General features: G+C 52.1%; 61 non-coding genes across 61 annotated transcripts; 19 read left to right on the forward strand and 42 right to left on the reverse strand.

The window, feature by feature from the left end:
• Nucleotides 1-163: 163 nt before the first annotated feature.
• Nucleotides 164-236, reverse strand: Trnav-aac (transfer RNA valine (anticodon AAC)). The gene has a single exon. It is a non-coding gene; the product is annotated as a tRNA-Val (tRNA).
• A 158-nt stretch (nt 237-394) lies between these two features.
• On the reverse strand, nt 395-467 carry Trnav-cac (transfer RNA valine (anticodon CAC)). Its single transcript has one exon. It is a non-coding gene; the product is annotated as a tRNA-Val (tRNA).
• A 402-nt stretch (nt 468-869) lies between these two features.
• Trnap-agg (transfer RNA proline (anticodon AGG)) lies at nt 870-941 on the forward strand. The gene has a single exon. It is a non-coding gene; the product is annotated as a tRNA-Pro (tRNA).
• Nucleotides 942-1,135: 194 nt separating this feature from the next.
• On the reverse strand, nt 1,136-1,208 carry Trnav-aac (transfer RNA valine (anticodon AAC)). Its single transcript has one exon. It is a non-coding gene; the product is annotated as a tRNA-Val (tRNA).
• A 158-nt stretch (nt 1,209-1,366) lies between these two features.
• On the reverse strand, nt 1,367-1,439 carry Trnav-cac (transfer RNA valine (anticodon CAC)). Its single transcript has one exon. It is a non-coding gene; the product is annotated as a tRNA-Val (tRNA).
• A 402-nt stretch (nt 1,440-1,841) lies between these two features.
• Trnap-agg (transfer RNA proline (anticodon AGG)) lies at nt 1,842-1,913 on the forward strand. Its single transcript has one exon. It is a non-coding gene; the product is annotated as a tRNA-Pro (tRNA).
• Nucleotides 1,914-2,107: 194 nt separating this feature from the next.
• Nucleotides 2,108-2,180, reverse strand: Trnav-aac (transfer RNA valine (anticodon AAC)). Its single transcript has one exon. It is a non-coding gene; the product is annotated as a tRNA-Val (tRNA).
• A 158-nt stretch (nt 2,181-2,338) lies between these two features.
• On the reverse strand, nt 2,339-2,411 carry Trnav-cac (transfer RNA valine (anticodon CAC)). The gene has a single exon. It is a non-coding gene; the product is annotated as a tRNA-Val (tRNA).
• Nucleotides 2,412-2,813: 402 nt separating this feature from the next.
• Trnap-agg (transfer RNA proline (anticodon AGG)) lies at nt 2,814-2,885 on the forward strand. Its single transcript has one exon. It is a non-coding gene; the product is annotated as a tRNA-Pro (tRNA).
• Nucleotides 2,886-3,079: 194 nt separating this feature from the next.
• Nucleotides 3,080-3,152, reverse strand: Trnav-aac (transfer RNA valine (anticodon AAC)). The gene has a single exon. It is a non-coding gene; the product is annotated as a tRNA-Val (tRNA).
• A 158-nt stretch (nt 3,153-3,310) lies between these two features.
• Trnav-cac (transfer RNA valine (anticodon CAC)) lies at nt 3,311-3,383 on the reverse strand. Its single transcript has one exon. It is a non-coding gene; the product is annotated as a tRNA-Val (tRNA).
• A 402-nt stretch (nt 3,384-3,785) lies between these two features.
• On the forward strand, nt 3,786-3,857 carry Trnap-agg (transfer RNA proline (anticodon AGG)). The gene has a single exon. It is a non-coding gene; the product is annotated as a tRNA-Pro (tRNA).
• A 194-nt stretch (nt 3,858-4,051) lies between these two features.
• Nucleotides 4,052-4,124, reverse strand: Trnav-aac (transfer RNA valine (anticodon AAC)). The gene has a single exon. It is a non-coding gene; the product is annotated as a tRNA-Val (tRNA).
• Nucleotides 4,125-4,282: 158 nt separating this feature from the next.
• On the reverse strand, nt 4,283-4,355 carry Trnav-cac (transfer RNA valine (anticodon CAC)). The gene has a single exon. It is a non-coding gene; the product is annotated as a tRNA-Val (tRNA).
• Nucleotides 4,356-4,952: 597 nt separating this feature from the next.
• Nucleotides 4,953-5,024, forward strand: Trnap-agg (transfer RNA proline (anticodon AGG)). Its single transcript has one exon. It is a non-coding gene; the product is annotated as a tRNA-Pro (tRNA).
• A 194-nt stretch (nt 5,025-5,218) lies between these two features.
• On the reverse strand, nt 5,219-5,291 carry Trnav-aac (transfer RNA valine (anticodon AAC)). Its single transcript has one exon. It is a non-coding gene; the product is annotated as a tRNA-Val (tRNA).
• A 158-nt stretch (nt 5,292-5,449) lies between these two features.
• Trnav-cac (transfer RNA valine (anticodon CAC)) lies at nt 5,450-5,522 on the reverse strand. Its single transcript has one exon. It is a non-coding gene; the product is annotated as a tRNA-Val (tRNA).
• Nucleotides 5,523-5,924: 402 nt separating this feature from the next.
• Trnap-agg (transfer RNA proline (anticodon AGG)) lies at nt 5,925-5,996 on the forward strand. The gene has a single exon. It is a non-coding gene; the product is annotated as a tRNA-Pro (tRNA).
• A 194-nt stretch (nt 5,997-6,190) lies between these two features.
• Trnav-aac (transfer RNA valine (anticodon AAC)) lies at nt 6,191-6,263 on the reverse strand. Its single transcript has one exon. It is a non-coding gene; the product is annotated as a tRNA-Val (tRNA).
• Nucleotides 6,264-6,421: 158 nt separating this feature from the next.
• Trnav-cac (transfer RNA valine (anticodon CAC)) lies at nt 6,422-6,494 on the reverse strand. Its single transcript has one exon. It is a non-coding gene; the product is annotated as a tRNA-Val (tRNA).
• A 402-nt stretch (nt 6,495-6,896) lies between these two features.
• Trnap-agg (transfer RNA proline (anticodon AGG)) lies at nt 6,897-6,968 on the forward strand. The gene has a single exon. It is a non-coding gene; the product is annotated as a tRNA-Pro (tRNA).
• Nucleotides 6,969-7,162: 194 nt separating this feature from the next.
• Nucleotides 7,163-7,235, reverse strand: Trnav-aac (transfer RNA valine (anticodon AAC)). The gene has a single exon. It is a non-coding gene; the product is annotated as a tRNA-Val (tRNA).
• A 158-nt stretch (nt 7,236-7,393) lies between these two features.
• Nucleotides 7,394-7,466, reverse strand: Trnav-cac (transfer RNA valine (anticodon CAC)). Its single transcript has one exon. It is a non-coding gene; the product is annotated as a tRNA-Val (tRNA).
• A 402-nt stretch (nt 7,467-7,868) lies between these two features.
• On the forward strand, nt 7,869-7,940 carry Trnap-agg (transfer RNA proline (anticodon AGG)). The gene has a single exon. It is a non-coding gene; the product is annotated as a tRNA-Pro (tRNA).
• A 194-nt stretch (nt 7,941-8,134) lies between these two features.
• Nucleotides 8,135-8,207, reverse strand: Trnav-aac (transfer RNA valine (anticodon AAC)). Its single transcript has one exon. It is a non-coding gene; the product is annotated as a tRNA-Val (tRNA).
• A 158-nt stretch (nt 8,208-8,365) lies between these two features.
• Trnav-cac (transfer RNA valine (anticodon CAC)) lies at nt 8,366-8,438 on the reverse strand. The gene has a single exon. It is a non-coding gene; the product is annotated as a tRNA-Val (tRNA).
• Nucleotides 8,439-8,840: 402 nt separating this feature from the next.
• Trnap-agg (transfer RNA proline (anticodon AGG)) lies at nt 8,841-8,912 on the forward strand. Its single transcript has one exon. It is a non-coding gene; the product is annotated as a tRNA-Pro (tRNA).
• A 194-nt stretch (nt 8,913-9,106) lies between these two features.
• On the reverse strand, nt 9,107-9,179 carry Trnav-aac (transfer RNA valine (anticodon AAC)). The gene has a single exon. It is a non-coding gene; the product is annotated as a tRNA-Val (tRNA).
• Nucleotides 9,180-9,337: 158 nt separating this feature from the next.
• Trnav-cac (transfer RNA valine (anticodon CAC)) lies at nt 9,338-9,410 on the reverse strand. Its single transcript has one exon. It is a non-coding gene; the product is annotated as a tRNA-Val (tRNA).
• A 402-nt stretch (nt 9,411-9,812) lies between these two features.
• Nucleotides 9,813-9,884, forward strand: Trnap-agg (transfer RNA proline (anticodon AGG)). The gene has a single exon. It is a non-coding gene; the product is annotated as a tRNA-Pro (tRNA).
• A 194-nt stretch (nt 9,885-10,078) lies between these two features.
• Nucleotides 10,079-10,151, reverse strand: Trnav-aac (transfer RNA valine (anticodon AAC)). The gene has a single exon. It is a non-coding gene; the product is annotated as a tRNA-Val (tRNA).
• Nucleotides 10,152-10,309: 158 nt separating this feature from the next.
• On the reverse strand, nt 10,310-10,382 carry Trnav-cac (transfer RNA valine (anticodon CAC)). The gene has a single exon. It is a non-coding gene; the product is annotated as a tRNA-Val (tRNA).
• Nucleotides 10,383-10,784: 402 nt separating this feature from the next.
• On the forward strand, nt 10,785-10,856 carry Trnap-agg (transfer RNA proline (anticodon AGG)). Its single transcript has one exon. It is a non-coding gene; the product is annotated as a tRNA-Pro (tRNA).
• Nucleotides 10,857-11,050: 194 nt separating this feature from the next.
• Trnav-aac (transfer RNA valine (anticodon AAC)) lies at nt 11,051-11,123 on the reverse strand. The gene has a single exon. It is a non-coding gene; the product is annotated as a tRNA-Val (tRNA).
• Nucleotides 11,124-11,281: 158 nt separating this feature from the next.
• Trnav-cac (transfer RNA valine (anticodon CAC)) lies at nt 11,282-11,354 on the reverse strand. The gene has a single exon. It is a non-coding gene; the product is annotated as a tRNA-Val (tRNA).
• Nucleotides 11,355-11,756: 402 nt separating this feature from the next.
• Trnap-agg (transfer RNA proline (anticodon AGG)) lies at nt 11,757-11,828 on the forward strand. Its single transcript has one exon. It is a non-coding gene; the product is annotated as a tRNA-Pro (tRNA).
• A 194-nt stretch (nt 11,829-12,022) lies between these two features.
• On the reverse strand, nt 12,023-12,095 carry Trnav-aac (transfer RNA valine (anticodon AAC)). Its single transcript has one exon. It is a non-coding gene; the product is annotated as a tRNA-Val (tRNA).
• A 158-nt stretch (nt 12,096-12,253) lies between these two features.
• Nucleotides 12,254-12,326, reverse strand: Trnav-cac (transfer RNA valine (anticodon CAC)). The gene has a single exon. It is a non-coding gene; the product is annotated as a tRNA-Val (tRNA).
• A 402-nt stretch (nt 12,327-12,728) lies between these two features.
• On the forward strand, nt 12,729-12,800 carry Trnap-agg (transfer RNA proline (anticodon AGG)). The gene has a single exon. It is a non-coding gene; the product is annotated as a tRNA-Pro (tRNA).
• Nucleotides 12,801-12,994: 194 nt separating this feature from the next.
• On the reverse strand, nt 12,995-13,067 carry Trnav-aac (transfer RNA valine (anticodon AAC)). Its single transcript has one exon. It is a non-coding gene; the product is annotated as a tRNA-Val (tRNA).
• Nucleotides 13,068-13,225: 158 nt separating this feature from the next.
• Trnav-cac (transfer RNA valine (anticodon CAC)) lies at nt 13,226-13,298 on the reverse strand. The gene has a single exon. It is a non-coding gene; the product is annotated as a tRNA-Val (tRNA).
• A 402-nt stretch (nt 13,299-13,700) lies between these two features.
• On the forward strand, nt 13,701-13,772 carry Trnap-agg (transfer RNA proline (anticodon AGG)). The gene has a single exon. It is a non-coding gene; the product is annotated as a tRNA-Pro (tRNA).
• A 194-nt stretch (nt 13,773-13,966) lies between these two features.
• Trnav-aac (transfer RNA valine (anticodon AAC)) lies at nt 13,967-14,039 on the reverse strand. The gene has a single exon. It is a non-coding gene; the product is annotated as a tRNA-Val (tRNA).
• Nucleotides 14,040-14,197: 158 nt separating this feature from the next.
• On the reverse strand, nt 14,198-14,270 carry Trnav-cac (transfer RNA valine (anticodon CAC)). The gene has a single exon. It is a non-coding gene; the product is annotated as a tRNA-Val (tRNA).
• A 402-nt stretch (nt 14,271-14,672) lies between these two features.
• Nucleotides 14,673-14,744, forward strand: Trnap-agg (transfer RNA proline (anticodon AGG)). The gene has a single exon. It is a non-coding gene; the product is annotated as a tRNA-Pro (tRNA).
• Nucleotides 14,745-14,938: 194 nt separating this feature from the next.
• On the reverse strand, nt 14,939-15,011 carry Trnav-aac (transfer RNA valine (anticodon AAC)). The gene has a single exon. It is a non-coding gene; the product is annotated as a tRNA-Val (tRNA).
• Nucleotides 15,012-15,169: 158 nt separating this feature from the next.
• Nucleotides 15,170-15,242, reverse strand: Trnav-cac (transfer RNA valine (anticodon CAC)). Its single transcript has one exon. It is a non-coding gene; the product is annotated as a tRNA-Val (tRNA).
• Nucleotides 15,243-15,644: 402 nt separating this feature from the next.
• Nucleotides 15,645-15,716, forward strand: Trnap-agg (transfer RNA proline (anticodon AGG)). Its single transcript has one exon. It is a non-coding gene; the product is annotated as a tRNA-Pro (tRNA).
• A 194-nt stretch (nt 15,717-15,910) lies between these two features.
• On the reverse strand, nt 15,911-15,983 carry Trnav-aac (transfer RNA valine (anticodon AAC)). Its single transcript has one exon. It is a non-coding gene; the product is annotated as a tRNA-Val (tRNA).
• Nucleotides 15,984-16,141: 158 nt separating this feature from the next.
• Trnav-cac (transfer RNA valine (anticodon CAC)) lies at nt 16,142-16,214 on the reverse strand. Its single transcript has one exon. It is a non-coding gene; the product is annotated as a tRNA-Val (tRNA).
• A 402-nt stretch (nt 16,215-16,616) lies between these two features.
• On the forward strand, nt 16,617-16,688 carry Trnap-agg (transfer RNA proline (anticodon AGG)). The gene has a single exon. It is a non-coding gene; the product is annotated as a tRNA-Pro (tRNA).
• A 194-nt stretch (nt 16,689-16,882) lies between these two features.
• On the reverse strand, nt 16,883-16,955 carry Trnav-aac (transfer RNA valine (anticodon AAC)). The gene has a single exon. It is a non-coding gene; the product is annotated as a tRNA-Val (tRNA).
• A 158-nt stretch (nt 16,956-17,113) lies between these two features.
• Nucleotides 17,114-17,186, reverse strand: Trnav-cac (transfer RNA valine (anticodon CAC)). The gene has a single exon. It is a non-coding gene; the product is annotated as a tRNA-Val (tRNA).
• Nucleotides 17,187-17,588: 402 nt separating this feature from the next.
• On the forward strand, nt 17,589-17,660 carry Trnap-agg (transfer RNA proline (anticodon AGG)). The gene has a single exon. It is a non-coding gene; the product is annotated as a tRNA-Pro (tRNA).
• A 194-nt stretch (nt 17,661-17,854) lies between these two features.
• On the reverse strand, nt 17,855-17,927 carry Trnav-aac (transfer RNA valine (anticodon AAC)). The gene has a single exon. It is a non-coding gene; the product is annotated as a tRNA-Val (tRNA).
• A 158-nt stretch (nt 17,928-18,085) lies between these two features.
• Nucleotides 18,086-18,158, reverse strand: Trnav-cac (transfer RNA valine (anticodon CAC)). Its single transcript has one exon. It is a non-coding gene; the product is annotated as a tRNA-Val (tRNA).
• Nucleotides 18,159-24,266: 6,108 nt separating this feature from the next.
• Nucleotides 24,267-24,339, reverse strand: Trnav-aac (transfer RNA valine (anticodon AAC)). Its single transcript has one exon. It is a non-coding gene; the product is annotated as a tRNA-Val (tRNA).
• Nucleotides 24,340-24,497: 158 nt separating this feature from the next.
• Nucleotides 24,498-24,570, reverse strand: Trnav-cac (transfer RNA valine (anticodon CAC)). The gene has a single exon. It is a non-coding gene; the product is annotated as a tRNA-Val (tRNA).
• A 402-nt stretch (nt 24,571-24,972) lies between these two features.
• On the forward strand, nt 24,973-25,044 carry Trnap-agg (transfer RNA proline (anticodon AGG)). The gene has a single exon. It is a non-coding gene; the product is annotated as a tRNA-Pro (tRNA).
• Nucleotides 25,045-25,238: 194 nt separating this feature from the next.
• Nucleotides 25,239-25,311, reverse strand: Trnav-aac (transfer RNA valine (anticodon AAC)). The gene has a single exon. It is a non-coding gene; the product is annotated as a tRNA-Val (tRNA).
• Nucleotides 25,312-25,469: 158 nt separating this feature from the next.
• Nucleotides 25,470-25,542, reverse strand: Trnav-cac (transfer RNA valine (anticodon CAC)). The gene has a single exon. It is a non-coding gene; the product is annotated as a tRNA-Val (tRNA).
• Between the last annotated feature and the right edge of the window lie 2,228 nt (nt 25,543-27,770).

Genomic DNA, 27,770 nt, shown 5'->3' on the forward strand with positions numbered 1-27,770 from the left:
TGGCTGAGTCAGCGCAAAAAGCTCGCCGTCAATATCAAATGAATTTCTTATTCGATGTGAGCAATTGACACTCGGGTCCGACGCGTGAAGGCGATTACGAGGGTTTCGGGTACAGATGGTAGCAGATGCATGTTAGTACGTCTTGCTTAAAGTGATGAAAAAGTGTTTCCGCCCGGGATCGAACCGGGGACCTTCTGCGTGTTAGGCACACGTGATTACCGCTACACCACGGAAACTGCTTGTGTGCATCTTACTTCACAGACAACTTGTAGTGATGTTGCCATCGTAACTAAAAAATTCAATAAATGTGGTACTTGCAAAACGAAGGGACATGCAGCAGACCCACACACGACGTGGCTCATTGGAGGACAATACGACATAGGCAGGAAAATACTGTTCCCGACCGGGATCGAACCGGGGACCTTCTGCGTGTGAAGCAGACGTGATAACCGCTACACTACGGAAACGACGGACACGAGGAGTCCATCCTTGTTCACTCGAACTTGCCTCAGACTTTCTCTCGTCCGCGAATGCACACACGACAGTTCTTTTGTCAGCCTGGAACCCATCACAGCCGAGGGCTCAAGAAGTCTTCGGGGTGCTCGAGAGGGTGTCTGCCGTAGCACCCCTAACGAGATAGCGGCGTTTCGCGCAGTCGTTATTGCAAGTCATATCAGCAAAAGCAATCACTTTCTCAGCAGCAGGCATTGCGAGCCCAGCGGCAGCTCTACATGAAGGTACCAATAGCCCAGGAAGGCCGCCGACCGCGGGAATTCGCGTCGCCGCCATCCCGCCAGCGTACACGAGACATCCAGGGCACCCTAGACGACATCGAGGGACTGGAATAATTGGCATTCGCCCTGTCACAGGGCTCGTTGGTCTAGGGGTATGATTCCTGCTTAGGGTGCAGGAGGTCCCGGGTTCAAATCCCGGGCGAGCCCTAGCGTTTTGTGCACACTGATCGCACGTCAGTGGCTGAGTCAGCGCAAAAAGCTCGTCGTCAATATCAAATGAATTTCTTATTCGATGTGAGCAATTGACACTCGGGTCCGACGCGTGAAGGCGAATACGAGGGTTTCGGGTACAGATGGTAGCAGATGCATGTTAGTACGTCTTGCTTAAAGTGATGAAAAAGGGTTTCCGCCCGGGATCGAACCGGGGACCTTCTGCGTGTTAGGCAGACGTGATAACCGCTACACCACGGAAACTGCTTGTGTGCACCTTACTTCACAGACAACTTGTAGTGATGTTGCCATCGTAACTAAAAAATTCAATAAATGTGGTACTTGCAAAACGAAGGGACATGCAGCAGATCCACACACGACGTGGCTCATTGGAGGACAATACGACATAGGCAGGAAAGTACTGTTCCCGCCCGGGATCGAACCGGGGACCTTCTGCGTGTGAAGCAGACGTGATAACCGCTACACTACGGAAACGACGGACACGAGGAGTCCATCCTTGTTCACTCGAACTTGCCTCAGACTTTCTCTCTTCCGCGAATGCACACACGACAGTTCTTTTGTCAGCCTGGAACCCATCACAGCCGAGGGCTCAAGAAGTCTTCGGGGTGCTCGAGAGGGTGTCTGCCGTAGCACCCCTAACGAGATAGCGGCGTTTCGCGCAGTCGTTATTGCAAGTCATATCAGCAAAAGCAATCACTTTCTCAGCAGCAGGCATTGCGAGCCCAGCGGCAGCTCTACATGAAGGTACCAATAGCCCAGGAAGGCCGCCGACCGCGGGAATTCGCGTCGCCGCCATCCCGCCAGCGTACACGAGACATCCAGGGCACCCTAGACGACATCGAGGGACTGGAATAATTGGCATTCGCCCTGTCACAGGGCTCGTTGGTCTAGGGGTATGATTCCTGCGTAGGGTGCAGGAGGTCCCGGGTTCAAATCCCGGACGAGCCCTAGCGTTTTGTGCTAACTGATCGCACGTCAGTGGCTGAGTCAGCGCAAAAAGCTCGCCGTCAATATCAAATGAATTTCTTATTCGATGTGAGCAATTGACACTCGGGTCCGACGCGTGAAGGCGATTACGAGGGTTTCGGGTACAGATGGTAGCAGATGCATGTTAGTACGTCTTGCTTAAAGTGATGAAAAAGTGTTTCCGCCCGGGATCGAACCGGGGACCTTCTGCGTGTTAGGCACACGTGATTACCGCTACACCACGGAAACTGCTTGTGTGCATCTTACTTCACAGACAACTTGTAGTGATGTTGCCATCGTAACTAAAAAATTCAATAAATGTGGTACTTGCAAAACGAAGGGACATGCAGCAGACCCACACACGACGTGGCTCATTGGAGGACAATACGACATAGGCAGGAAAATACAGTTCCCGACCGGGATCGAACCGGGGACCTTCTGCGTGTGAAGCAGACGTGATAACCGCTACACTACGGAAACGACGGACACGAGGAGTCCATCCTTGTTCACTCGAACTTGCCTCAGACTTTCTCTCGTCCGCGAATGCACACACGACAGTTCTTTTGTCAGCCTGGAACCCATCACAGCCGAGGGCTCAAGAAGTCTTCGGGGTGCTCGAGAGGGTGTCTGCCGTAGCACCCCTAACGAGATAGCGGCGTTTCGCGCAGTCGTTATTGCAAGTCATATCAGCAAAAGCAATCACTTTCTCAGCAGCAGGCATTGCGAGCCCAGCGGCAGCTCTACATGAAGGTACCAATAGCCCAGGAAGGCCGCCGACCGCGGGAATTCGCGTCGCCGCCATCCCGCCAGCGTACACGAGACATCCAGGGCACCCTAGACGACATCGAGGGACTGGAATAATTGGCATTCGCCCTGTCACAGGGCTCGTTGGTCTAGGGGTATGATTCCTGCTTAGGGTGCAGGAGGTCCCGGGTTCAAATCCCGGGCGAGCCCTAGCGTTTTGTGCACACTGATCGCACGTCAGTGGCTGAGTCAGCGCAAAAAGCTCGCCGTCAATATCAAATGAATTTCTTATTCGATGTGAGCAATTGACACTGGGGTCCGACGCGTGAAGGCGATTACGAGGGTTTCGGGTACAGATGGTAGCAGATGCATGTTAGTACGTCTTGCTTAAAGTGATGAAAAAGTGTTTCCGCCCGGGATCGAACCGGGGACCTTCTGCGTGTTAGGCACACGTGATTACCGCTACACCACGGAAACTGCTTGTGTGCATCTTACTTCACAGACAACTTGTAGTGATGTTGCCATCGTAACTAAAAAATTCAATAAATGTGGTACTTGCAAAACGAAGGGACATGCAGCAGACCCACACACGACGTGGCTCATTGGAGGACAATACGACATAGGCAGGAAAATACTGTTCCCGACCGGGATCGAACCGGGGACCTTCTGCGTGTGAAGCAGACGTGATAACCGCTACACTACGGAAACGACGGACACGAGGAGTCCATCCTTGTTCACTCGAACTTGCCTCAGACTTTCTCTCGTCCGCGAATGCACACACGACAGTTCTTTTGTCAGCCTGGAACCCATCACAGCCGAGGGCTCAAGAAGTCTTCGGGGTGCTCGAGAGGGTGTCTGCCGTAGCACCCCTAACGAGATAGCGGCGTTTCGCGCAGTCGTTATTGCAAGTCATATCAGCAAAAGCAATCACTTTCTCAGTAGCAGGCAGTGCGAGCCCAGCGGCAGCTCTACATGAAGGTACCAATAGCCCAGGAAGGCCGCCGACCGCGGGAATTCGCGCCGCCCCCATCCCGCCAGCGTACACGGGACTTCTAGGGCACCCTGGACGACATCGAGGGACTGGAATAATTGGCATTCGCTGTGTCACAGGGCTCGTTGGTCTAGGGGTATGATTCCTGCTTAGGGTGCAGGAGGTCCCGGGTTCAAATCCCGGACGAGCCCTAGCGTTTTGTGCACACTGATCGCACGTCAGTGGCTGAGTCAGCGCAAAAAGCTCGTCGTCAATATCAAATGAATTTCTTATTCGATGTGAGCAATTGACACTCGGGTCCGACGCGTGAAGGCGAATACGAGGGTTTCGGGTACAGATGGTAGCAGATGCATGTTAGTACGTCTTGCTTAAAGTGATGAAAAAGGGTTTCCGCCCGGGATCGAACCGGGGACCTTCTGCGTGTTAGGCAGACGTGATAACCGCTACACCACGGAAACTGCTTGTGTGCACCTTACTTCACAGACAACTTGTAGTGATGTTGCCATCGTAACTAAAAAATTCAATAAATGTGGTACTTGCAAAACGAAGGGACATGCAGCAGATCCACACACGACGTGGCTCATTGGAGGACAATACGACATAGGCAGGAAAGTACTGTTCCCGCCCGGGATCGAACCGGGGACCTTCTGCGTGTGAAGCAGACGTGATAACCGCTACACTACGGAAACGACGGACACGAGGAGTCCATCCTTGTTCACTCGAACTTGCCTCAGACTTTCTCTCTTCCGCGAATGCACACACGACAGTTCTTTTGTCAGCCTGGAACCCATCACAGCCGAGGGCTCAAGAAGTCTTCGGGGTGCTCGAGAGGGTGTCTGCCGTAGCACCCCTAACGAGATAGCGGCGTTTCGCGCAGTCGTTATTGCAAGTCATATCAGCAAAAGCAATCACTTTCTCAGCAGCAGGCATTGCGAGCCCACACACGAATGCACACACGACAGTTCTTTTGTCAGCCTGGAACCCATCACAGCCGAGGGCTCAAGAAGTCTTCGGGGTGCTCGAGAGGGTGTCTGCCGTAGCACCCCTAACGAGATAGCGGCGTTTCGCGCAGTCGTTATTGCAAGTCATATCAGCAAAAGCAATCACTTTCTCAGCAGCAGGCATTGCGAGCCCAGCGGCAGCTCTACATGAAGGTACCAATAGCCCAGGAAGGCCGCCGACCGCGGGAATTCGCGTCGCCGCCATCCCGCCAGCGTACACGAGACATCCAGGGCACCCTAGACGACATCGAGGGACTGGAATAATTGGCATTCGCCCTGTCACAGGGCTCGTTGGTCTAGGGGTATGATTCCTGCTTAGGGTGCAGGAGGTCCCGGGTTCAAATCCCGGGCGAGCCCTAGCGTTTTGTGCACACTGATCGCACGTCAGTGGCTGAGTCAGCGCAAAAAGCTCGCCGTCAATATCAAATGAATTTCTTATTCGATGTGAGCAATTGACACTGGGGTCCGACGCGTGAAGGCGATTACGAGGGTTTCGGGTACAGATGGTAGCAGATGCATGTTAGTACGTCTTGCTTAAAGTGATGAAAAAGTGTTTCCGCCCGGGATCGAACCGGGGACCTTCTGCGTGTTAGGCACACGTGATTACCGCTACACCACGGAAACTGCTTGTGTGCATCTTACTTCACAGACAACTTGTAGTGATGTTGCCATCGTAACTAAAAAATTCAATAAATGTGGTACTTGCAAAACGAAGGGACATGCAGCAGACCCACACACGACGTGGCTCATTGGAGGACAATACGACATAGGCAGGAAAATACTGTTCCCGACCGGGATCGAACCGGGGACCTTCTGCGTGTGAAGCAGACGTGATAACCGCTACACTACGGAAACGACGGACACGAGGAGTCCATCCTTGTTCACTCGAACTTGCCTCAGACTTTCTCTCGTCCGCGAATGCACACACGACAGTTCTTTTGTCAGCCTGGAACCCATCACAGCCGAGGGCTCAAGAAGTCTTCGGGGTGCTCGAGAGGGTGTCTGCCGTAGCACCCCTAACGAGATAGCGGCGTTTCGCGCAGTCGTTATTGCAAGTCATATCAGCAAAAGCAATCACTTTCTCAGTAGCAGGCAGTGCGAGCCCAGCGGCAGCTCTACATGAAGGTACCAATAGCCCAGGAAGGCCGCCGACCGCGGGAATTCGCGCCGCCCCCATCCCGCCAGCGTACACGGGACTTCTAGGGCACCCTGGACGACATCGAGGGACTGGAATAATTGGCATTCGCTGTGTCACAGGGCTCGTTGGTCTAGGGGTATGATTCCTGCTTAGGGTGCAGGAGGTCCCGGGTTCAAATCCCGGACGAGCCCTAGCGTTTTGTGCACACTGATCGCACGTCAGTGGCTGAGTCAGCGCAAAAAGCTCGTCGTCAATATCAAATGAATTTCTTATTCGATGTGAGCAATTGACACTCGGGTCCGACGCGTGAAGGCGAATACGAGGGTTTCGGGTACAGATGGTAGCAGATGCATGTTAGTACGTCTTGCTTAAAGTGATGAAAAAGGGTTTCCGCCCGGGATCGAACCGGGGACCTTCTGCGTGTTAGGCAGACGTGATAACCGCTACACCACGGAAACTGCTTGTGTGCACCTTACTTCACAGACAACTTGTAGTGATGTTGCCATCGTAACTAAAAAATTCAATAAATGTGGTACTTGCAAAACGAAGGGACATGCAGCAGATCCACACACGACGTGGCTCATTGGAGGACAATACGACATAGGCAGGAAAGTACTGTTCCCGCCCGGGATCGAACCGGGGACCTTCTGCGTGTGAAGCAGACGTGATAACCGCTACACTACGGAAACGACGGACACGAGGAGTCCATCCTTGTTCACTCGAACTTGCCTCAGACTTTCTCTCTTCCGCGAATGCACACACGACAGTTCTTTTGTCAGCCTGGAACCCATCACAGCCGAGGGCTCAAGAAGTCTTCGGGGTGCTCGAGAGGGTGTCTGCCGTAGCACCCCTAACGAGATAGCGGCGTTTCGCGCAGTCGTTATTGCAAGTCATATCAGCAAAAGCAATCACTTTCTCAGCAGCAGGCATTGCGAGCCCAGCGGCAGCTCTACATGAAGGTACCAATAGCCCAGGAAGGCCGCCGACCGCGGGAATTCGCGTCGCCGCCATCCCGCCAGCGTACACGAGACATCCAGGGCACCCTAGACGACATCGAGGGACTGGAATAATTGGCATTCGCCCTGTCACAGGGCTCGTTGGTCTAGGGGTATGATTCCTGCTTAGGGTGCAGGAGGTCCCGGGTTCAAATCCCGGGCGAGCCCTAGCGTTTTGTGCACACTGATCGCACGTCAGTGGCTGAGTCAGCGCAAAAAGCTCGCCGTCAATATCAAATGAATTTCTTATTCGATGTGAGCAATTGACACTGGGGTCCGACGCGTGAAGGCGATTACGAGGGTTTCGGGTACAGATGGTAGCAGATGCATGTTAGTACGTCTTGCTTAAAGTGATGAAAAAGTGTTTCCGCCCGGGATCGAACCGGGGACCTTCTGCGTGTTAGGCACACGTGATTACCGCTACACCACGGAAACTGCTTGTGTGCATCTTACTTCACAGACAACTTGTAGTGATGTTGCCATCGTAACTAAAAAATTCAATAAATGTGGTACTTGCAAAACGAAGGGACATGCAGCAGACCCACACACGACGTGGCTCATTGGAGGACAATACGACATAGGCAGGAAAATACTGTTCCCGACCGGGATCGAACCGGGGACCTTCTGCGTGTGAAGCAGACGTGATAACCGCTACACTACGGAAACGACGGACACGAGGAGTCCATCCTTGTTCACTCGAACTTGCCTCAGACTTTCTCTCGTCCGCGAATGCACACACGACAGTTCTTTTGTCAGCCTGGAACCCATCACAGCCGAGGGCTCAAGAAGTCTTCGGGGTGCTCGAGAGGGTGTCTGCCGTAGCACCCCTAACGAGATAGCGGCGTTTCGCGCAGTCGTTATTGCAAGTCATATCAGCAAAAGCAATCACTTTCTCAGTAGCAGGCAGTGCGAGCCCAGCGGCAGCTCTACATGAAGGTACCAATAGCCCAGGAAGGCCGCCGACCGCGGGAATTCGCGCCGCCCCCATCCCGCCAGCGTACACGGGACTTCTAGGGCACCCTGGACGACATCGAGGGACTGGAATAATTGGCATTCGCTGTGTCACAGGGCTCGTTGGTCTAGGGGTATGATTCCTGCTTAGGGTGCAGGAGGTCCCGGGTTCAAATCCCGGACGAGCCCTAGCGTTTTGTGCACACTGATCGCACGTCAGTGGCTGAGTCAGCGCAAAAAGCTCGTCGTCAATATCAAATGAATTTCTTATTCGATGTGAGCAATTGACACTCGGGTCCGACGCGTGAAGGCGAATACGAGGGTTTCGGGTACAGATGGTAGCAGATGCATGTTAGTACGTCTTGCTTAAAGTGATGAAAAAGGGTTTCCGCCCGGGATCGAACCGGGGACCTTCTGCGTGTTAGGCAGACGTGATAACCGCTACACCACGGAAACTGCTTGTGTGCACCTTACTTCACAGACAACTTGTAGTGATGTTGCCATCGTAACTAAAAAATTCAATAAATGTGGTACTTGCAAAACGAAGGGACATGCAGCAGATCCACACACGACGTGGCTCATTGGAGGACAATACGACATAGGCAGGAAAGTACTGTTCCCGCCCGGGATCGAACCGGGGACCTTCTGCGTGTGAAGCAGACGTGATAACCGCTACACTACGGAAACGACGGACACGAGGAGTCCATCCTTGTTCACTCGAACTTGCCTCAGACTTTCTCTCTTCCGCGAATGCACACACGACAGTTCTTTTGTCAGCCTGGAACCCATCACAGCCGAGGGCTCAAGAAGTCTTCGGGGTGCTCGAGAGGGTGTCTGCCGTAGCACCCCTAACGAGATAGCGGCGTTTCGCGCAGTCGTTATTGCAAGTCATATCAGCAAAAGCAATCACTTTCTCAGCAGCAGGCATTGCGAGCCCAGCGGCAGCTCTACATGAAGGTACCAATAGCCCAGGAAGGCCGCCGACCGCGGGAATTCGCGTCGCCGCCATCCCGCCAGCGTACACGAGACATCCAGGGCACCCTAGACGACATCGAGGGACTGGAATAATTGGCATTCGCCCTGTCACAGGGCTCGTTGGTCTAGGGGTATGATTCCTGCTTAGGGTGCAGGAGGTCCCGGGTTCAAATCCCGGGCGAGCCCTAGCGTTTTGTGCACACTGATCGCACGTCAGTGGCTGAGTCAGCGCAAAAAGCTCGCCGTCAATATCAAATGAATTTCTTATTCGATGTGAGCAATTGACACTGGGGTCCGACGCGTGAAGGCGATTACGAGGGTTTCGGGTACAGATGGTAGCAGATGCATGTTAGTACGTCTTGCTTAAAGTGATGAAAAAGTGTTTCCGCCCGGGATCGAACCGGGGACCTTCTGCGTGTTAGGCACACGTGATTACCGCTACACCACGGAAACTGCTTGTGTGCATCTTACTTCACAGACAACTTGTAGTGATGTTGCCATCGTAACTAAAAAATTCAATAAATGTGGTACTTGCAAAACGAAGGGACATGCAGCAGACCCACACACGACGTGGCTCATTGGAGGACAATACGACATAGGCAGGAAAATACTGTTCCCGACCGGGATCGAACCGGGGACCTTCTGCGTGTGAAGCAGACGTGATAACCGCTACACTACGGAAACGACGGACACGAGGAGTCCATCCTTGTTCACTCGAACTTGCCTCAGACTTTCTCTCGTCCGCGAATGCACACACGACAGTTCTTTTGTCAGCCTGGAACCCATCACAGCCGAGGGCTCAAGAAGTCTTCGGGGTGCTCGAGAGGGTGTCTGCCGTAGCACCCCTAACGAGATAGCGGCGTTTCGCGCAGTCGTTATTGCAAGTCATATCAGCAAAAGCAATCACTTTCTCAGTAGCAGGCAGTGCGAGCCCAGCGGCAGCTCTACATGAAGGTACCAATAGCCCAGGAAGGCCGCCGACCGCGGGAATTCGCGCCGCCCCCATCCCGCCAGCGTACACGGGACTTCTAGGGCACCCTGGACGACATCGAGGGACTGGAATAATTGGCATTCGCTGTGTCACAGGGCTCGTTGGTCTAGGGGTATGATTCCTGCTTAGGGTGCAGGAGGTCCCGGGTTCAAATCCCGGACGAGCCCTAGCGTTTTGTGCACACTGATCGCACGTCAGTGGCTGAGTCAGCGCAAAAAGCTCGTCGTCAATATCAAATGAATTTCTTATTCGATGTGAGCAATTGACACTCGGGTCCGACGCGTGAAGGCGAATACGAGGGTTTCGGGTACAGATGGTAGCAGATGCATGTTAGTACGTCTTGCTTAAAGTGATGAAAAAGGGTTTCCGCCCGGGATCGAACCGGGGACCTTCTGCGTGTTAGGCAGACGTGATAACCGCTACACCACGGAAACTGCTTGTGTGCACCTTACTTCACAGACAACTTGTAGTGATGTTGCCATCGTAACTAAAAAATTCAATAAATGTGGTACTTGCAAAACGAAGGGACATGCAGCAGATCCACACACGACGTGGCTCATTGGAGGACAATACGACATAGGCAGGAAAGTACTGTTCCCGCCCGGGATCGAACCGGGGACCTTCTGCGTGTGAAGCAGACGTGATAACCGCTACACTACGGAAACGACGGACACGAGGAGTCCATCCTTGTTCACTCGAACTTGCCTCAGACTTTCTCTCTTCCGCGAATGCACACACGACAGTTCTTTTGTCAGCCTGGAACCCATCACAGCCGAGGGCTCAAGAAGTCTTCGGGGTGCTCGAGAGGGTGTCTGCCGTAGCACCCCTAACGAGATAGCGGCGTTTCGCGCAGTCGTTATTGCAAGTCATATCAGCAAAAGCAATCACTTTCTCAGCAGCAGGCATTGCGAGCCCAGCGGCAGCTCTACATGAAGGTACCAATAGCCCAGGAAGGCCGCCGACCGCGGGAATTCGCGTCGCCGCCATCCCGCCAGCGTACACGAGACATCCAGGGCACCCTAGACGACATCGAGGGACTGGAATAATTGGCATTCGCCCTGTCACAGGGCTCGTTGGTCTAGGGGTATGATTCCTGCTTAGGGTGCAGGAGGTCCCGGGTTCAAATCCCGGGCGAGCCCTAGCGTTTTGTGCACACTGATCGCACGTCAGTGGCTGAGTCAGCGCAAAAAGCTCGCCGTCAATATCAAATGAATTTCTTATTCGATGTGAGCAATTGACACTGGGGTCCGACGCGTGAAGGCGATTACGAGGGTTTCGGGTACAGATGGTAGCAGATGCATGTTAGTACGTCTTGCTTAAAGTGATGAAAAAGTGTTTCCGCCCGGGATCGAACCGGGGACCTTCTGCGTGTTAGGCACACGTGATTACCGCTACACCACGGAAACTGCTTGTGTGCATCTTACTTCACAGACAACTTGTAGTGATGTTGCCATCGTAACTAAAAAATTCAATAAATGTGGTACTTGCAAAACGAAGGGACATGCAGCAGACCCACACACGACGTGGCTCATTGGAGGACAATACGACATAGGCAGGAAAATACTGTTCCCGACCGGGATCGAACCGGGGACCTTCTGCGTGTGAAGCAGACGTGATAACCGCTACACTACGGAAACGACGGACACGAGGAGTCCATCCTTGTTCACTCGAACTTGCCTCAGACTTTCTCTCGTCCGCGAATGCACACACGACAGTTCTTTTGTCAGCCTGGAACCCATCACAGCCGAGGGCTCAAGAAGTCTTCGGGGTGCTCGAGAGGGTGTCTGCCGTAGCACCCCTAACGAGATAGCGGCGTTTCGCGCAGTCGTTATTGCAAGTCATATCAGCAAAAGCAATCACTTTCTCAGTAGCAGGCAGTGCGAGCCCAGCGGCAGCTCTACATGAAGGTACCAATAGCCCAGGAAGGCCGCCGACCGCGGGAATTCGCGCCGCCCCCATCCCGCCAGCGTACACGGGACTTCTAGGGCACCCTGGACGACATCGAGGGACTGGAATAATTGGCATTCGCTGTGTCACAGGGCTCGTTGGTCTAGGGGTATGATTCCTGCTTAGGGTGCAGGAGGTCCCGGGTTCAAATCCCGGACGAGCCCTAGCGTTTTGTGCACACTGATCGCACGTCAGTGGCTGAGTCAGCGCAAAAAGCTCGTCGTCAATATCAAATGAATTTCTTATTCGATGTGAGCAATTGACACTCGGGTCCGACGCGTGAAGGCGAATACGAGGGTTTCGGGTACAGATGGTAGCAGATGCATGTTAGTACGTCTTGCTTAAAGTGATGAAAAAGGGTTTCCGCCCGGGATCGAACCGGGGACCTTCTGCGTGTTAGGCAGACGTGATAACCGCTACACCACGGAAACTGCTTGTGTGCACCTTACTTCACAGACAACTTGTAGTGATGTTGCCATCGTAACTAAAAAATTCAATAAATGTGGTACTTGCAAAACGAAGGGACATGCAGCAGATCCACACACGACGTGGCTCATTGGAGGACAATACGACATAGGCAGGAAAGTACTGTTCCCGCCCGGGATCGAACCGGGGACCTTCTGCGTGTGAAGCAGACGTGATAACCGCTACACTACGGAAACGACGGACACGAGGAGTCCATCCTTGTTCACTCGAACTTGCCTCAGACTTTCTCTCTTCCGCGAATGCACACACGACAGTTCTTTTGTCAGCCTGGAACCCATCACAGCCGAGGGCTCAAGAAGTCTTCGGGGTGCTCGAGAGGGTGTCTGCCGTAGCACCCCTAACGAGATAGCGGCGTTTCGCGCAGTCGTTATTGCAAGTCATATCAGCAAAAGCAATCACTTTCTCAGCAGCAGGCATTGCGAGCCCAGCGGCAGCTCTACATGAAGGTACCAATAGCCCAGGAAGGCCGCCGACCGCGGGAATTCGCGTCGCCGCCATCCCGCCAGCGTACACGAGACATCCAGGGCACCCTAGACGACATCGAGGGACTGGAATAATTGGCATTCGCCCTGTCACAGGGCTCGTTGGTCTAGGGGTATGATTCCTGCTTAGGGTGCAGGAGGTCCCGGGTTCAAATCCCGGGCGAGCCCTAGCGTTTTGTGCACACTGATCGCACGTCAGTGGCTGAGTCAGCGCAAAAAGCTCGCCGTCAATATCAAATGAATTTCTTATTCGATGTGAGCAATTGACACTGGGGTCCGACGCGTGAAGGCGATTACGAGGGTTTCGGGTACAGATGGTAGCAGATGCATGTTAGTACGTCTTGCTTAAAGTGATGAAAAAGTGTTTCCGCCCGGGATCGAACCGGGGACCTTCTGCGTGTTAGGCACACGTGATTACCGCTACACCACGGAAACTGCTTGTGTGCATCTTACTTCACAGACAACTTGTAGTGATGTTGCCATCGTAACTAAAAAATTCAATAAATGTGGTACTTGCAAAACGAAGGGACATGCAGCAGACCCACACACGACGTGGCTCATTGGAGGACAATACGACATAGGCAGGAAAATACTGTTCCCGACCGGGATCGAACCGGGGACCTTCTGCGTGTGAAGCAGACGTGATAACCGCTACACTACGGAAACGACGGACACGAGGAGTCCATCCTTGTTCACTCGAACTTGCCTCAGACTTTCTCTCGTCCGCGAATGCACACACGACAGTTCTTTTGTCAGCCTGGAACCCATCACAGCCGAGGGCTCAAGAAGTCTTCGGGGTGCTCGAGAGGGTGTCTGCCGTAGCACCCCTAACGAGATAGCGGCGTTTCGCGCAGTCGTTATTGCAAGTCATATCAGCAAAAGCAATCACTTTCTCAGTAGCAGGCAGTGCGAGCCCAGCGGCAGCTCTACATGAAGGTACCAATAGCCCAGGAAGGCCGCCGACCGCGGGAATTCGCGCCGCCCCCATCCCGCCAGCGTACACGGGACTTCTAGGGCACCCTGGACGACATCGAGGGACTGGAATAATTGGCATTCGCTGTGTCACAGGGCTCGTTGGTCTAGGGGTATGATTCCTGCTTAGGGTGCAGGAGGTCCCGGGTTCAAATCCCGGACGAGCCCTAGCGTTTTGTGCACACTGATCGCACGTCAGTGGCTGAGTCAGCGCAAAAAGCTCGTCGTCAATATCAAATGAATTTCTTATTCGATGTGAGCAATTGACACTCGGGTCCGACGCGTGAAGGCGAATACGAGGGTTTCGGGTACAGATGGTAGCAGATGCATGTTAGTACGTCTTGCTTAAAGTGATGAAAAAGGGTTTCCGCCCGGGATCGAACCGGGGACCTTCTGCGTGTTAGGCAGACGTGATAACCGCTACACCACGGAAACTGCTTGTGTGCACCTTACTTCACAGACAACTTGTAGTGATGTTGCCATCGTAACTAAAAAATTCAATAAATGTGGTACTTGCAAAACGAAGGGACATGCAGCAGATCCACACACGACGTGGCTCATTGGAGGACAATACGACATAGGCAGGAAAGTACTGTTCCCGCCCGGGATCGAACCGGGGACCTTCTGCGTGTGAAGCAGACGTGATAACCGCTACACTACGGAAACGACGGACACGAGGAGTCCATCCTTGTTCACTCGAACTTGCCTCAGACTTTCTCTCGTCCGCGAATGCACACACGACAGTTCTTTTGTCAGCCTGGAACCCATCACAGCCGAGGGCTCAAGAAGTCTTCGGGGTGCTCGAGAGGGTGTCTGCCGTAGCACCCCTAACGAGATAGCGGCGTTTCGCGCAGTCGTTATTGCAAGTCATATCAGCAAAAGCAATCACTTTCTCAGTAGCAGGCAGTGCGAGCCCAGCGGCAGCTCTACATGAAGGTACCAATAGCCCAGGAAGGCCGCCGACCGCGGGAATTCGCGCCGCCCCCATCCCGCCAGCGTACACGGGACTTCTAGGGCACCCTGGACGACATCGAGGGACTGGAATAATTGGCATTCGCTGTGTCACAGGGCTCGTTGGTCTAGGGGTATGATTCCTGCTTAGGGTGCAGGAGGTCCCGGGTTCAAATCCCGGACGAGCCCTAGCGTTTTGTGCACACTGATCGCACGTCAGTGGCTGAGTCAGCGCAAAAAGCTCGTCGTCAATATCAAATGAATTTCTTATTCGATGTGAGCAATTGACACTCGGGTCCGACGCGTGAAGGCGAATACGAGGGTTTCGGGTACAGATGGTAGCAGATGCATGTTAGTACGTCTTGCTTAAAGTGATGAAAAAGTGTTTCCGCCCGGGATCGAACCGGGGACCTTCTGCGTGTTAGGCAGACGTGATAACCGCTACACCACGGAAACTGCTTGTGTGCACCTTACTTCACAGACAACTTGTAGTGATGTTGCCATCGTAACTAAAAAATTCAATAAATGTGGTACTTGCAAAACGAAGGGACATGCAGCAGATCCACACACGACGTGGCTCATTGGAGGACAATACGACATAGGCAGGAAAGTACTGTTCCCGCCCGGGATCGAACCGGGGACCTTCTGCGTGTGAAGCAGACGTGATAACCGCTACACTACGGAAACGACGGACACGAGGAGTCCATCCTTGTTCACTCGAACTTGCCTCAGACTTTCTCTCTTCCGCGAATGCACACACGACAGTTCTTTTGTCAGCCTGGAACCCATCACAGCCGAGGGCTCAAGAAGTCTTCGGGGTGCTCGAGAGGGTGTCTGCCGTAGCACCCCTAACGAGATAGCGGCGTTTCGCGCAGTCGTTATTGCAAGTCATATCAGCAAAAGCAATCACTTTCTCAGCAGCAGGCATTGCGAGCCCAGCGGCAGCTCTACATGAAGGTACCAATAGCCCAGGAAGGCCGCCGACCGCGGGAATTCGCGTCGCCGCCATCCCGCCAGCGTACACGAGACATCCAGGGCACCCTAGACGACATCGAGGGACTGGAATAATTGGCATTCGCCCTGTCACAGGGCTCGTTGGTCTAGGGGTATGATTCCTGCTTAGGGTGCAGGAGGTCCCGGGTTCAAATCCCGGGCGAGCCCTAGCGTTTTGTGCACACTGATCGCACGTCAGTGGCTGAGTCAGCGCAAAAAGCTCGCCGTCAATATCAAATGAATTTCTTATTCGATGTGAGCAATTGACACTGGGGTCCGACGCGTGAAGGCGATTACGAGGGTTTCGGGTACAGATGGTAGCAGATGCATGTTAGTACGTCTTGCTTAAAGTGATGAAAAAGTGTTTCCGCCCGGGATCGAACCGGGGACCTTCTGCGTGTTAGGCACACGTGATTACCGCTACACCACGGAAACTGCTTGTGTGCATCTTACTTCACAGACAACTTGTAGTGATGTTGCCATCGTAACTAAAAAATTCAATAAATGTGGTACTTGCAAAACGAAGGGACATGCAGCAGACCCACACACGACGTGGCTCATTGGAGGACAATACGACATAGGCAGGAAAATACTGTTCCCGACCGGGATCGAACCGGGGACCTTCTGCGTGTGAAGCAGACGTGATAACCGCTACACTACGGAAACGACGGACACGAGGAGTCCATCCTTGTTCACTCGAACTTGCCTCAGACTTTCTCTCGTCCGCGAATGCACACACGACAGTTCTTTTGTCAGCCTGGAACCCATCACAGCCGAGGGCTCAAGAAGTCTTCGGGGTGCTCGAGAGGGTGTCTGCCGTAGCACCCCTAACGAGATAGCGGCGTTTCGCGCAGTCGTTATTGCAAGTCATATCAGCAAAAGCAATCACTTTCTCAGTAGCAGGCAGTGCGAGCCCAGCGGCAGCTCTACATGAAGGTACCAATAGCCCAGGAAGGCCGCCGACCGCGGGAATTCGCGCCGCCCCCATCCCGCCAGCGTACACGGGACTTCTAGGGCACCCTGGACGACATCGAGGGACTGGAATAATTGGCATTCGCTGTGTCACAGGGCTCGTTGGTCTAGGGGTATGATTCCTGCTTAGGGTGCAGGAGGTCCCGGGTTCAAATCCCGGACGAGCCCTAGCGTTTTGTGCACACTGATCGCACGTCAGTGGCTGAGTCAGCGCAAAAAGCTCGTCGTCAATATCAAATGAATTTCTTATTCGATGTGAGCAATTGACACTCGGGTCCGACGCGTGAAGGCGAATACGAGGGTTTCGGGTACAGATGGTAGCAGATGCATGTTAGTACGTCTTGCTTAAAGTGATGAAAAAGGGTTTCCGCCCGGGATCGAACCGGGGACCTTCTGCGTGTTAGGCAGACGTGATAACCGCTACACCACGGAAACTGCTTGTGTGCACCTTACTTCACAGACAACTTGTAGTGATGTTGCCATCGTAACTAAAAAATTCAATAAATGTGGTACTTGCAAAACGAAGGGACATGCAGCAGATCCACACACGACGTGGCTCATTGGAGGACAATACGACATAGGCAGGAAAGTACTGTTCCCGCCCGGGATCGAACCGGGGACCTTCTGCGTGTGAAGCAGACGTGATAACCGCTACACTACGGAAACGACGGACACGAGGAGTCCATCCTTGTTCACTCGAACTTGCCTCAGACTTTCTCTCTTCCGCGAATGCACACACGACAGTTCTTTTGTCAGCCTGGAACCCATCACAGCCGAGGGCTCAAGAAGTCTTCGGGGTGCTCGAGAGGGTGTCTGCCGTAGCACCCCTAACGAGATAGCGGCGTTTCGCGCAGTCGTTATTGCAAGTCATATCAGCAAAAGCAATCACTTTCTCAGCAGCAGGCATTGCGAGCCCAGCGGCAGCTCTACATGAAGGTACCAATAGCCCAGGAAGGCCGCCGACCGCGGGAATTCGCGTCGCCGCCATCCCGCCAGCGTACACGAGACATCCAGGGCACCCTAGACGACATCGAGGGACTGGAATAATTGGCATTCGCCCTGTCACAGGGCTCGTTGGTCTAGGGGTATGATTCCTGCGTAGGGTGCAGGAGGTCCCGGGTTCAAATCCCGGACGAGCCCTAGCGTTTTGTGCTAACTGATCGCACGTCAGTGGCTGAGTCAGCGCAAAAAGCTCGCCGTCAATATCAAATGAATTTCTTATTCGATGTGAGCAATTGACACTCGGGTCCGACGCGTGAAGGCGATTACGAGGGTTTCGGGTACAGATGGTAGCAGATGCATGTTAGTACGTCTTGCTTAAAGTGATGAAAAAGTGTTTCCGCCCGGGATCGAACCGGGGATCTTCTGCGTGTTAGGCAGACGTGATAACCGCTACACCACGGAAACTGCTTGTGTGCACTTTATGTCACAGACAACTTGTAGTGATGTTGCCATCGTAACTAAAAAATTCAATAAATGTGGTACTTGCAAAACGAAGGGACATGCAGCAGATCCACACACGACGTGGCTCATTGGAGGACAATACGACATAGGCAGGAAAGTACTGTTCCCGCCCGGGATCGAACCGGGGACCTTCTGCGTGTGAAGCAGACGTGATAACCGCTACACTACGGAAACGACGGACCCGAGGAGTCCATCCTTGTTCACTCGAACTTGCCTCAGACTTTCTCTCGTCCGCGAATGCACACACGACAGTTCTTTTGTCAGCCTGGAACCCATCACAGCCGAGGGCTCAAGAAGTCTTCGGGGTGCTTGAGAGGGTGTCTGCCGTAGCACCCCTAACGAGATAGCGGCGTTTCGCGCAGTCGTTATTGCAAGTCATATCAGCAAAAGCAATCACTTTCTCAGCAGCAGGCATTGCGAGCCCAGCGGCAGCTCATCGAGGGACTGGAATAATTGGCATTCGCCGTGTCACAGGGCTCTTTGGTCTAGGGGCGTCAGCCGGCAGCGGCTGTGGCGGTCGGACGCAGGTTGTTTACGCTCTCGCCTGTGGCGGTCGCGTGCGGTTTGGTAAGTGTGCGCTTTGCTGCGTTGTTGTAGTGTGGAGTGATGAATTGCCATCGATTATAATGGATCAACTTATACGGAAAGACACATTGAAATTGAGTTTTGACCCGCACTATGCACGACCGAAGTCCTTTGAAGTTGAGTTATTTATTAGAGACGTTATGAAAATGACTATTGATGATATGGTTGGCATTCACCTTTCTATCGTCAGCAGTACGGTCTACCTAAAATTGTTGAGACCCGAGAAATGCGAGCAGGTCATTCAATCTTGTGGAGGAGTTTTAAAGTTTAACCATTCTGACGGCAATGTTGGTGATGTCAGAGTTTCGCTTGCCGGTCTTGGAGTCAGAACTGTACGAATATTCGAATTACCCTTTGAAATATCCGCTGATCAAATTAATGCCAAATTGAGGGAATATGGAACGGTCATCAGCAATACGGCAGAAAAGTGGTCGAATATGCACATTTTCCCGGTGTTAAACGGTGTCCGGCAGGTGAAGATTGATATGTTGAAGCACATTCCGTCCTACGTCACTGTGTGTGGCTACAGAGCCATTGTGATTTATGATGGGCAGCCGAGAACCTGTGCGGGCTGTGGTTCCACCGAACATATCCGTGCTCAATGTGTCCAACGGCGCGTGGCGCAAATACCGGCCGGTGAGCGTGAGCAGCAGGGCCCGACGTCTACGTTGCCTATATCATACGTCGCCGCCGCCCGGGCTAACGTTACCTCGGACCCTAGTTTCGATGTTCCGCTAGAGAGTCTGCGCGAAGTGCAGGAAGGCGTCACGCCGATGGATACGAACGACGTCCCAACTGTTCCTTCTTCACACACCTCAAAGGGGGGCGATACTCACTCGGAGCAGGGGCACCAACCGGACACCGAAAGTATTCCGGCGGGCGTTCCGGTTCGAGACGACAAGTCCGACGTGGACCGGGTGGAGTCGAACGAGCTGGCTGGCCACCAGCCCCCGCGGTCTCCCAAATCACAGAAGAAACGCCGGCTAGCACATCAAGGGGCAGAAGCAAAGGCGCCAATATTGCGTGAAAAAGCGAACCACGTACGACAGAAACTGACTGAAGAGACTGAACCACCGTCGTCAGCAACCAGCAAAACGACAAAAAAATCCCGGACGGACGAATCGTACACTGATCACGGACGATTACCCTCCGGCGACCCTGCGATAACAGATGCAATGGATCAGACCCCTGTATCCGACGTATCCAAGCTCTCGGATTGCGGTTTGCCAGCGGACAGGTTCGTGTGTGATTGGTCGGATGACGTGGAAGAGGGTGGTCGGGAAGATGATTTCGTAAAGGATCGGCGACGTACAGATAGTCCGTTATCGGAAGCTCAAGCTGATGTGTCCCACCAGCAACAAACGGCTACCGCCGGCGTCGGCACAGTGGCTAATGACGTAGACTTCTTTTAGAGGATGTTCGCCATTAACATCCATACTCGGCTTATAGTCACCTAGATCTCTGTTCTCATGCCGTCCTTGCAAGCTTACCGAATTGCGACATTGAACATCAATACGATCAGTAGCCCGCTAAACTTAACAAATCTTCAAGATTTTCTCTATGCCGCTGATATTGATCTCATCATGCTGCAGGAAGTGACCAATATTAACCTTGAGCGTATCACAGGCTACAATGCCGTCGTTAATCCTGGACATGGCTCTGATCCAGGGACGGCGATCATGGCTAAGGAAGGGATAGTGCTGTCACATGTCGAGCGCCTGGCGTCTGGCAGAGGTATAGCGACTACTATCGATACTACTAGATTTATCAATCTCTACGCCCCATCCGGCTCTGGGAGACGCCGACAGAGAGCAGAGTTTTTTAAAGATGACATTGTGCCACTTTTTACACCACCTTCGGAACAACTTATATTCGCTGGTGACTTTAACTGTGTCCTCAGTCCCAAAGACCAGACTCCGAACTTCAATCCGTCCGCCGAGCTTCGCAATCTCATTGACGAGTTGAATTTAATAGACACGTGGGAGCTTCGACACGGTGACAGGCCCGGATTCACTTACGTTACTGGCCACTCAGCTAGCCGCATCGATAGAATCTACGCATTATCAAGTATGAGGGAACATGTTTTGCAGGCTGAGCTATGGCCGACTGTCTTCACAGATCATGTGGCATATATATGTACCGTCAATTTAGCCAAACAAGGGACGTACAGGGCAAGGGGACCCTGGAAACTAAATGTAGCGTGTTTACCAGAACCCGGGTGTCACACAGTCTTCCGCAATACGTGGGCAGCCTGCGAACGAAAGTTTCCCGCGTACGATTCTGCCATTACGTGGTGGGTAAAATGTGCGAAACCCGCCTTAACAAAAGCGATGAAGAATTATTCCCGAGATCGATGTGCCTGGCAGAAGCAAACCCTGGAATTTTACTTTCAGTGTTTGAGAGATTTATATCGAGAAGATGCAACAGTAATAGCAAATCGTATGCATATTAAAAGAATACAGGCTACGATTCTAACCCTTAAACGGAAGCAATTGGAAGGCTGTAAAGTCAGGACGCGTCTGCAAAACGCTGTACAGGACGAAACGACATCAATGTACCATGTTATTCGCGAACAGAAAAGGGGGCGCAGAAAGATATTGACAGAACTGCACACTGCAGATGGTCGATTCCTAAACCACCAGCGCGACATACGAGACGAGATTTACAAACATTTCACAGCACAGTTCACGGAACACCCAGTGGATATGGCGGCGCAGCACGTCCTTCTGGCACGCCGTTTTGCGACATTGACCACGGTAGAAGCAGACGGCCTCGCTGCAGTCATAACTGAAGATGAAGTAGAGGACGCCATTCGAGGGAGCCCACAGAATAAATCGCCTGGCCCCGACGGATTACCGGCTGAGTTTTATCGAACCTTTCGTCACCATTTAGTTCCAAAGTTGACCTTGGTCTGTAATGATATCTTAAAGGCTGGAAGTGATATCTTAAGGGAATTCTGTGAAGGCATAGTGGTATTGGTACCCAAAACGCCAGCGGGAAAGACAGTCGACAATCTCCGACCGCTTACGTTACTTAATACCGATTATAAGATATTCGCGCGGGTCATGATGCAGCGATTCAGTACGGTACTTAGTACTGTCACGGGGGCCTACCAGACGAGCGTTGGGAACTCTAGAAACATACAGCAGACGTTAAGTGCATATAGAGATATCATAGCTACAGCCGCCGCTTGCGCTCTAGTCTCGTTAGATTTTGAGAAAGCATTCGATAAAATCAGTCACTCATATCTTCTGTGCGCGATGGCAGCAATGAACTTTCCACGGAAAGTTATTGACACTGTTACACTCCTGCTGCGAAACGGTACGTCCAAGATCTGTCTCAACGGACAACTCAGTAAACCTATTAATATCGCTCGGTCGGTACGACAAGGTTGCCCGATGTCAATGGCCTTGTTTGCAGTTGCTCTTGAACCCTTACTGTTCTCCCTGGCGCAAGACCTTCCGGGAATACGCATACATGGCCAGAAGATCGTATGCCAGGCATTTGCGGATGACGTCAGTTTCGTGGTGACGAAAGATGAAGACTTGGAACGCGCGTTTCATCTGATATCCACTTATGCAGCCGCATCAGGAGCGAAAGTCAACTGTAAAAAGTCTGGCATTATGGAACTTGGTAGAGGACTCGAACTTGGCAATAGCCAATCACTAAAAAGAATGACAACATTTAAATGTCTCGGCATTGAATACACGCGCACCATCCGCTGCACGTCTGCTCTTAATTATCGAAAATTATTGGCACAAATTCGGGCCGGTATACGGCAACATCATTTGCGAAATCTCAACGCCATACAAAGAGTGTTTTTAGTCAATACTTACATTGTTTCTAAAGTGAATTATGTCGCACAAATGCTACCAATACCAAAGGTCATCGCACAACGAATGCTTGCAGCGCTCGGACACTTTGTCAGTAGGGGACACATTTTCAAAGTCCCATTTGCAACTTTGACGCTCCCCTTGGGAAAGGGCGGCCTAAATCTGACAGATGTTTACCACAAAGCGAAAGCATTATATATCAGCAACATGTATAAACAATGGCAACGATCACCAAATTCCTTAACGGCCCACCTTCTCAATGAAATTGCACCTGCCAGCATGACGCCTCCGGTAAACGTAAGTCACATCCCGACTGCATTTAGCCACTTTAGTACTTTTTTCCTCGAATACAGCTATATTCAAAGCAACATACCTGAGAATGATCTTTACCGGGTCAAAGCACTTTACAGCTGCCTGACGGACAGTAAGCCGCGCAACAGAATAGAAGTGAAGTATAGAGACTGCAACTGGGCCAAGATCTGGGAAAACATTCATGACGCACACTTACCATCGCAGGTGCGGTCTACATGGTACATGGCGGTCAATAGGATCATACCGACAAATTCAAAACTACACATGATCCACTTGGCAGATACTCCGAACTGCGTTCACTGTACTCACCTAGATACCATCGAACATCGCTTTCTATGCGAAAATGTGAAGGACATCTGGCTTCTCTTTGCACGGAAGCTCTCAAGTATGCTGCGTACTGCACCTAGAATGATTACTCCAGCTGGACTCCTCACTCCTGATGCCGTTCCATACCCTCCGGCAAAACGACGAGCAGTCACTTGGCTTCAAGGTCAGACGGTGTATTATATATTATCGGCGCCAGAAAAAAATAAAGAAGACTATTGGCTATACCTAATAACTCAACACCAGAAACTTCAACGAATCGACAAATATAGAGAAAAGTATGCTTTCTTTCTCCTCCGAACGTTGACGTAGAGAGATATTCCTCCAGGGCGCCGTCGCAGTCCGAAAACTCTGATGGATGGCCCTTTCACGACTATGATAGTCGCAATTAGGATTCGGAATGCGGCGATCGAACGGCCACGAATATGAAACGGACCACCCCGACAGTGGTGACGCTTTGGGGGATGATGCCTCTCCTGTCGAGAGCTCTGCGAGACTGTTCTATGAGATCCCCGTCGAATTTTGTAGATCTAATATTCAAATTATATATTATTCGTTTCTTGTTTATTCAATTAGTAAGATTCGTTTATTGAAAAGAAGACGTATTTATGTTATGTTTGGACTTCTCCTGTCAGAGGAAGAGAAGAGTTGTTCCTCCTTGCTGTGGAAGACTCCAGCATCACCAAGTTTATTTTCATACATTCAGTCTCCCTCGGAAAGTGATGAGTTTTCTAACATTCCTGCAGAAGATTTCATTTGCTTCATTTTCCACATCACATATATTGGTAAACCAAATAACCACATGGATACTGAAGAGAATCCATTTGTTTCGTGATTAATTTTTTATTCCAACGGAGATTTTTGCTAATGGCGGAGAAGTCGAGCCGATGAAGGCACTTTTGGCGAGCGTGAGGACGGGCTAGAAGGGGTGGATGGAGGCCCGAAAAAAACAAAAAAAAAACAAAAAAAAAAAAAAGGGGTATGATTCCTGCTTAGGGTGCAGGAGGTCCCGGGTTCAAATCCCGCACGAGCCCTAGCGTTTTGTGCACACTGATCGCACGTCAGTGGCTGAGTCAGCGCAAAAAGCTCGCCGTCAATATCAAATGAATTTCTTATTCGATGTGAGCAATTGACACTCGGGTCCGACGCCTGAAGGCGATTACGAGGGTTTCGGGTACAGATGGTAGCAGATGCATGTTAGTACGTCTTGCTTAAAGTGATGAAAAAGTGTTTCCGCCCGGTATCGAACCGGGGACCTTCTGCGTGTTAGGCAGACGTGATAACCGCTACACCACGGAAACTGCTTGTGTGCACCTTACTTCACAGACAACTTGTAGTGATGTTGCCATCGTAACTAAAAAATTCAATAAATGTGGTACTTGCATAACGAAGAGACATGCAGCAGATTCACACACGACGTGGCTCATTGGAGGACAATACGACATAGGCAGGAAAGTACTGTTCCCGCCCGGGATCGAACCGGGGACTTTCTGCGTGTGAAGCAGACGTGATAACCGCTACACTACGGAAACGACGGACCCGAGGAGTCCATCCTTGTTCACTCGAACTTGCCTCAGACTTTCTCTCGTCCGCGAATGCACAAACGACAGTTCTTTTGTCAGCCTGGAACCCATCACAGCCGAGGGCTCAAGAAGTCTTCGGGGTGCTCGAGAGGGTGTCTGCCGTAGCACCCCTAACGAGATAGCGGCGTTTCGCGCAGTCGTTATTGCAAGTCATATCAGCAAAAGCAATCACTTTCTCAGCAGCAGGCATTGCGAGCCCAGCGGCAGCTATACATGAAGGTACCAATAGCCCAGGAAGGCCGCCGACCGCGGGAATTCGCGCCGCCCCCATCCCGCAAGCGTACACGAGACTTCCAGGGCACCCTGGACGACATCGAGGGACTGGAATAATTGGCATTCGCCGTGTCATAGGGCTCGTTGGTCTAGGGGTATGATTCCTGCTTAGGGTGCAGGAGGTCCCGGGTTCAAATCCCGGACGAGCCCTAGCGTTTTGTGCAAACTGATCGCACGTCAGTGGCTGAGTCAGCGCAAAGAGCTCGCCGTCAATATCAAATGAATTTCTTATTCGATGTGAGCAATTGACACTCGGGTCCGACGCGTGAAGGCGATTACGAGGGTTTCGGGTACAGATGGTAGCAGATGCATGTTAGTACGTCTTGCTTAAAGTGATGAAAATGTGTTTCGTCCCGGGATCTAACCGGGGACCTTCTGCGTGTTAGGCAGACGTGATAACCGCTACACCACGGAAACTGCTTGTGTGCACCTTACTTCACAGACAACTTGTAGTGATGTTGCCATCGTAACTAAAAAATTCAATAAATGTGGTACTTGCAAAACGAAGGGACATGCAGCAGATCCACACACGACGTGGCTCATTGGAGGACAATACGACATAGGCAGGAAAGTACTGTTCCCGCCCGGGATCGAACCGGGGACCTTCTGCGTGTGAAGCAGACGTGATAACCGCTACACTACGGAATCGACGGACCCGAGGAGTCCATCATTGTTCACTCGAACTTGCCTCAGACTTTCTCTCGTCCGCGAATGCACACACGACAGTTCTTTTGTCAGCCTGGAACCCATCACAGCCGAGGGCTCAAGAAGTCTTCGGGGTGCTCGAGAGGGTGTCTGCCGTAGCACCCCTAACGAGATAGCGGCGTTTCGCGCAGTCGTTACTGCAAGTCATATCAGCAAAAGCAATCACTTTCTCAGCAGCAGGCATTGCGAGCCCAGCGGCAGCTCTACATGAAGGTACCAATAGCCCAGGAAGGCCGCCGACCGCGGGAATTCGCGCCGCCCCCATCCCGCCAGCGTACACGAGACTTCCAGGACACCCTGGACGACATCGAGGGACTGGAATAATTGGCATTCGCCGTGTCACAGGGCTCGTTGGTCTAGGGGTCCGTCGAGGTGCGGCCGTCGTGCCAGTCGGACGTGCCTGGAGCGTTGTTTACGTGCTCAGCTGCGGCTTGCGGTGCGGCACGTGGTGAGTCGAGGGCCGTTGCGGCGCGCATTACATCTTGTTGTTAACGACTAGAACCTAACATGGATCACCCAGAGCGAAAAGATACTTTGAAGTTTATGTTTGATGGCAGTTTCTCTCGACCGAAGTATTACGAAGTCGAACGATTTCTTGATGAAGACGTAAAATTACCCCCCACCGATATCATTGGTATCCATTTGTCTATTGTTAGTAGCACGGTTTATATCAAATTGCGTGACCCAGAATTGTGCGACAAAATCATCGAGTCATGTGGCGGTACCTATAAATTTCGACACAGTGACGGGAATGTGGGAGAGGTGACTGTTGTCCACGCTGGTCTTGGTATTCGCACCGTCAGAATTTTCGAGTTGCCTTTTGAAATCACGGCCGAACAAATTAATGCTTCTCTTAAGTCCTACGGCAAAATTATCAGTAACATTGCCGAAAAGTGGGCCTCGTTCCATAAGTACCCTGTCTTGAATGGTGTGCGGCAAATTAAGATCGAATTGCAACGGCATATTCCATCCTACCTAACGATTTGTGGCTATAGGGCGATAATCATGTATGAGGGACAGCCCCGTACATGTTCCGGCTGTAATTCCACAGGCCACGTCCGAGCACAGTGCATCCAACGACGTGTAACACAGCTGCCTGCGGGTGAACTAGCCACTCCCACGCAACCGACAATATTACCAACTACTTATGTAGCGGCGGTCCGTGCTAATACACCCACGGCGCCGGCTGTGGACGTGGGACTTCGTGTGGCCGATATTACGAATGACGGAGATGTACCTATGGAAATATCTACCACTCAGGAAGCTTTGCCGGCCACTGGCTTACTAGACGCGGCGCCCCGTGACGCCTCACGTGAGGCAGCTCGGGTCGACGGCGTAGAGGCTGCTACTACCGATGTTGACAGACGGCAAGAGACAGGGGCTCTTCCTCTTCCTTTAGAGAATGCGGAAGTCTCCGTCGGTAGGTCCTCCCCGAAAAAACACAAGAAACGTCGGATCGCTCGTCCTGAGGCAGCCCAATCGGCGCCCCTCTTGCGTGAAAAGGCCAAACAAGCAGGCCGCATGATCTGCGATGACACTTCGGGGACCGACGATTGTCTTCCGTCGTTGGCCTCACCCATGAATATTGACGATGATGTCTCCAACCTTGACACGGGGAGGGCAGAGACTTGTGCACCACCGCGGACGGAGCAAGTGCCGGATGCGCAGGGTGACGGCCCGCTATGCGGTTCCGGAACCGCCACAGCAGGCGCGACAACGGCAGTGTCTGTTGTCAATTGGGCGGATGACACTGAAGATATGGCCGGCACTCCCGACCGTGACGAACCGATGGCAACTGGTGATACGCTGCTTACGCCTCGGCGCAATGCAGCTTCCACGGACGGCGACGTCTAGACTTATTCGACCTCCGAAGCGGACGACTGCTGAAGGGATAAAAATCTTACCTGTTTCCATCTGCAGATGACCAGTCGTCCCATATCGCTCCGTTCACGACAATCCTATAAGATTTCTACTCTGAATGTAAACCGCATTGTCTCTCAAGCAAAAATCCACAGCCTTCGACAGTATTTACGGGCCGCTGATATAGATATTCTGTTCGTACAGGAAGCCATGACTCCACTCCTAGCCGACGTCCCCGGTTATGACGCCATTGTCAATATAGGAACGGAGGCCGGTACCATCATTCTGTATCGGGAAGGCATTGAATGTTC

This window comes from Schistocerca serialis, chromosome 2, assembly GCF_023864345.2.
Source record: "Schistocerca serialis cubense isolate TAMUIC-IGC-003099 chromosome 2, iqSchSeri2.2, whole genome shotgun sequence".
Classification (NCBI taxonomy): domain Eukaryota; kingdom Metazoa; phylum Arthropoda; class Insecta; order Orthoptera; family Acrididae; genus Schistocerca; species Schistocerca serialis.